Source organism: Malus domestica, chromosome 13 (assembly GCF_042453785.1).
Source record: "Malus domestica chromosome 13, GDT2T_hap1".
Lineage (NCBI taxonomy): Eukaryota > Viridiplantae > Streptophyta > Magnoliopsida > Rosales > Rosaceae > Malus > Malus domestica.
Window position 1 is genome coordinate 27044912 of NC_091673.1, and position 5904 is coordinate 27050815.

At 35.0% G+C, this 5904-nt stretch overlaps 1 long non-coding RNA gene across 1 annotated transcript; it reads left to right on the forward strand.

Moving 5' to 3' along the window:
* The first annotated feature begins 216 nt into the window (after positions 1 to 216).
* LOC139190555 (uncharacterized) lies at positions 217 to 3222 on the forward strand. Its single transcript, XR_011574858.1, has 2 exons — positions 217 to 2252; positions 3021 to 3222. It is a non-coding gene; the product is annotated as an uncharacterized lncRNA (long non-coding RNA).
* The last annotated feature ends 2682 nt before the right edge of the window (positions 3223 to 5904 follow it).

Below are 5904 nucleotides of genomic sequence, written 5' to 3' on the forward strand. Positions count from 1 at the left end.
TCGTTTGTATATTTTTTTTGTACTTCTACATTAATTAAAAAACTATTAAAATCTTAAATACAATAATAGCCATAAGATTTAATCTTACATATGTGAGATTAAATCCTTACCATTGAATTTAATCTAGCAATTAAATCATAAAAGTGTTTTTGGTGGGCTGCCAAAATTTTAGCATGGCATCCAAAAACTAAACTGTATTTCCAAAGAGAACGTCATTTAGCGCTTTCTCCTCCTTTTCATTTCTCTCTCACAAACTTCTCTACTTTTCCTCTTTCATAAACAAAACCCTAACCTACATCCTTCATTTCTCAAAATCTCTCACAGCTTTTCTCTCTCCATCGCTTTGTCGCAATCCATGGCCTCCTCTCCATGTCGCTTGCTGCCCACCACCGAAATTCAAGAACCCAAGATATCCATTCCAACAAAACTTAAATCCACACCTAATCCTCATCTCCCAGACTCACGAGACTACCGTTTTTCGGCCAATGTTCTAAGGTTGAATGTTTTTCATATTTTTATCTTTTTTCTTTATAAATTTGGTTTTGAATTTGCAGGTACTTGCCTCTAACAACCAACCACCTGCACATCCTGACTCCGCAACCTATAATTTGTCGCAGTAATGTTTTTCTTGTTCAAAAACTACCCATATGCTTATTCTCTCTTATGAATGATGGTGGATGACGATTGGGTTGCAGCTCAGTTTACATTTGCTAGCCTTTCTCACTTTATGGCTTAGAAATTGGTATCTCCCAATCCCAGTGGCATCGATATCTCTCTCGTCTCCAACCATGGTACCACCATCATCTCCTGTCAACTCTCGACTCTCCCACCACGTGCACTTGACGGTCCTGACTCCTGACCACCATCTATGTTCTAAATAAGGCATGCGGTTGGGGATTTAAGATTGAAATAAATTGGGGTTTTCTAGATTTAGGGATTTGGATTTGGTCAATTCTAGACTCAATTGTTAATTATAATTTGTTTAATTTTTGGCAATTTGAGTGCAAAATTAAGGTTTTATTATTTTAAGTGCTAACATTAAGGCCCTTTGTCAATTAGTAACCACTTAGTGCTTGTTTTCGATCTGTTATCGAATGCAAAATCATGGCTTTTGATTTTGAATTTACAAGTCATAATAAGGAATAGATAATTCTAGAATCATAATGCAAACTTTTAATTTTCAGTTTCAGACTTGGATCTGTTTCAGAATTCTAAGGAGTTTTAATTATGGTGTTGGGGATTTGTTAATCTCTCTCTCTCTCTCTCTCTCTCTCTCTCTCTCTATGTGATTTGGTTGGGATTGCAGAGTGACTTGCGTTTCTTTGTATGCATGTCCCGGACCTCTAGGTCACATGGGGTATTCAGCAAGTTCTACTTTTGCAAAGGAGATGGAGATGTTACAGACTTACAGTGATACTACAATCCAAATAATCTATTTTGAAAATCCAAATAATCCATGAGTATGTTGTAGTAATAGAATAACACTGGGGCTTAGCCTAGTACTTAAATTATTGACTTTGTTGGTTAGCCTAGTACTCTGAGTCTGTTATAGTAGTAGTGTAGTACTTAGTTTAGTTTGTACTATTGGATAAAAATACGGTTACTAGAGAATGTCGTATTAGACAAAACATCTTTTACGACAGGGCTTTTACTGCTTGGGGGCTCATGCCGTTAATAACCGTTTACGGCGCTCTTTGTGCACCGCAAAAGACCATTTATGTTGTAATGATTTTCTCTACTTAACTAGTTCAAGGGCCATCATATGGTTAGTAAATTGAAGATGTTTCCCTCAATTTCATTTAATAACTTAAGCTTGAATAAATCTTGGTAAACCATATATTTGGAATATGTCCATTGGGATAAAAAAAAATCAGTGGGATGATCCACTTTGCTTCTTAGGTATGCGCATGAGCATGTCTTGTTCTGATTGGGATGTTAAGGGAAAAGCTCCAATGTAATAAAGAATAGTTTGTACGAAGGTCTCTCTGTCTCTTGCCTTCTTTATTTCTATCTCTCTTTTATGCAACAATGTAATAATTCCAATTTGACTATGCTGATTTTCCTTGTTTAACAGATCCATGTAAATATTGTTTGCATGTGCCATTTGGATGAGGGAATTATACCATGTCACATAACAATATTCAGTTATGGAAGCTTAGAGTACAACGCTAGTGAGTACTTGATTTGGATGTTCTTCTCAACATGTCCACTGATGAGATGGTCAAGCTCTTCCCTGCCAAAGCTCACATAAGGTAATAAACAAATTTCTCGATTCAATTTTTTTGTTTGATTTTTGGTGGATTTATGAATTGGGTTTTAATTGGATTGCGTGGATGTTGGAATATGTAATGCAGTGTGTGGGTTATAGTATTAGAATATTTAAAGTATGTATTGTGCTAGCTTTGTGGCTAGTTTTGGATCTCAGCATATGTGTGGTTTAGTTTAACTTCTCTGTGAACTTGTGATTTGGTATATACTTTAACTTCTCTGTGAACTTGTGCTTATGGTTCAGCTTATATGATATAGTTGTCCTTATAATCCTGAAATTGTGAAACATCAGAATTGTTAAACTGTGCATATAGTTTTACTTTCCTTATATTTTTTAGATTCTTTGGACTTATGAGTATCCTTTGATCTTAGGGTGGTACGAGAAAAATTGAAGAATGTATTGGATGTGTGTTTAATTTTAACTTCAACTAGTCACTTGCATTATTTATGGTATAGATTGGTGGTTGCTATGCTCACACCTTGAGTTAAAATTATGCAAGGCTCTTCATTAGAGTTTATGTTTATTTTCTGATTTTCATTGTTTGGGTTTCTTACCAATTAAAAATTATAGGGGTGTGCTATCCACACACCCCTTGATAATTTCTATCTGTTGATCTTCTTCAATTCATCCGATCTGACGGCCGAAAATTAAAAAGGTGTGTGAGAAATAAAATGGGGTGTGTGGATATCACACCCCAAATTATATTGTGCTTGATATAAGTTATCTTTTTTTTTTTTTTTTTTTTTTGCAGAATAAAGATAATGATTGTGGATCAATGTTCATAGCACTACATTCAAACTCCTTGACAGTTGGTTAAAGTGGACATGAAAAACTAGGGTTTAAGACATATCATAGGATTGTAACAAGTACTTGTAAAATTTGTACGTTGATTTGTTTTGTATATGTCGTTTGTATGTTGATTTTTTTTGTATTTGTATGATGTCGTTTAGACCTGGGATGGAAAACATAATTTAAGTGAAACGGTTCGTTTGGTTAAAACAAAGAACAAAGTATCAGGGGACCCATATACACACCCATCGACGCACTTTGTGATGAGGTGGCGATCTGCCATGAGATGAGATGGCAGGTTCTGGCATTCCAAAATCCAAATATGGTATATTTTTCTTGCTAAGTTTTTGGCGATCTATTTGTTAGAGTTTCGATAACTAGCTAAGTTTTTAAATCCGATTAACAGGTTAATTAGATGCCATATATAGCCTATACTTATCAAATTTTATCACCACTAATCAAAATATTTGCTAGGAGCCTTTTATGGGTAATTCTATTAACACCCCACAATCTTATGAAGACACCCCACACCTTAATTTTTTCACTAAAATTTCGCCCTTTACCCCTATTTAACTCAAGCTAGTAGATATTGAAAACCTCGGCCACCTAACTATTCCTTGCCAACGACTACACCTCCTGCAAAGAGGCAAAAAGGCCCAACCAGTCATAATTTCTCTCTCTCTCTCTCTCACTCTCTATTGCGTTTGCATCTGATACTCTAGAAGAAATGCCTGGCTTTTTATTTTTTATTTTTTTGTTTCTTTGATAGTGAGAGACAAAGAGGGGCCACAATGGGGTGGCATGTGCAGGACGACGACTTCGACGACGAAGGTGATAAAGGTATAAAGGAGCATCCGGGTTAGTGAGTCGAAGTGTGGGATTGTAACCAACGAAATGGGAGTTTCCAGCCGATGTTTATGGAGGTAATCATATATGTTTGGTTGTCGAATTAGGGCTACCAGGCGTGCTTTTTGTTTTTTGGGGTGGGGTGGGGATGTGGGGTGGGGTGGGGTGGGGATGTGGGGTGGCTTCAGAAGAACGAGGGACAAAGTTGGAATTTTTGAGAAAGTTTTTTAATGTGGAGTGTTGTCATAAAACTGTAGTGTGTGTATAAAACAACCCCTAACTAAAAGAGTTTGTATTTGTATAGATAATATACATTTTTATTGAAATACATACAATATTATCTACATTAAAAAGTGTGGGGAATGTAAATGCACGTGAAAAAAAAAATGTTTCCTCTTGTAATATGATTCGACATGTTGTACTATTAGATTGTTAATCATATCTGAACTATTAATTATATATGTAATCTTTATTTGAGCAAGAATTTGTCTAAAATAATAACAGAACGTGCCATACATCATTATCTAGAAAACATTCCTAATGGATATCGCCACTAACCTGTAGTGGTCTCATGGAGCTCATCCTTTCATTTGTAAAACAACCATCTCAAAGAAGTTGTGAATTTAAGCTTGTGGGAGTTGCAACTTCTTATTTGAAGAGGTTGTGACTACAAAAATAACAGGAAAATAGTGGCTTCTTAATAAAAATCACTCATTAAGTTGGGATATATTAAATAATCCCCTCACTCATGAATGTTGGATAATCCGTACACTCCATCATTCATCAAAGGAATGATGAAATGGTATATCAATGATCGTGTGATGGCATGGTTGTTTATATTAAGAGATGTGTCTTTGTTTGTATTGATAATAAGCCTATTATGTGATGTTTTCATGACATAAAATATCGACGTCAACAATTGTAATTTGTTTGTATTGATAAATTAATAATGACATTCATATTGTCTACTATTTAAAAGGATTTGATTGTCTACATTTTCTTGGGACCATTTACCCTTCGAAATTTTGCCCCTCCTCCCGACAAATCATGGCTTCGCCACTGGCTGAATATATGATTATTAATATAAAACAATTCTTTCAATAAAAATTGGCATTGAAAATATTATTAAATTAAAAAAAATTGTATTTGTATCCTTTTATTTTTGCCGACGAAGTAGGATAAACAGAAATGTATAACTCCAATGACTCTTAACCCTCACAAATATGTTTTTGTGCGTATTTTCGACAATTCTTAATTGTCGGTAATCGTAATTGCGACGATTATGCACTCTTTAAACAACATTTTATTGTTGGAAAATAATTTTTTGACATAATATTTTGGTCGTAAGAAAATCACAAAAAATAGATATCGTTGTTTGGAACGTATATTCGACGGCCATACAAGTATTTGCAACCACATAGACATGTCAAAAATAAAATAATTTTGTCATTTTGAAAAATCAATTCTGATGAAAAGATAACTAGTAACGACAAGCCACATGCGTCGTAAATGAGTATTTGCGACGACAAAATGCCTTTTCCGACGACATTTGACCCTCGCAAATGACCATTTCTTTTTTTGTAATGAGGATTAACATGCATGCATGTGGTCTTCTATAGCAAATTGTGTCTAATTAAGAGTCAGAGTGTGGTGGTGGAGAGATTTTTCAGTGTGACCGAAACACGAGATGGTACAACACGTTTCACTATACAAATGATGGGATATGTGTGTTAAAAAGTTAATAACTTAAAAAATAAAATTTTTCACCACTTATATAAAAACACATGGTGGGTACACCCATGTTTCGATCACAATGAAAATTTTCTCGTGGTGGTGTTGCTACATTATTAGCACTTGGTGGTAGTGTTAGAGTTGCAAATGGACTTTACATGAGTGCTAAGCCGCGTCGAGCAAATATGATGGTTGCTATAAATACAAGACAATATGCAACATTCAGAGGACCTTCAACACAACACACAAATTTGCCTTGCGCAATTTCT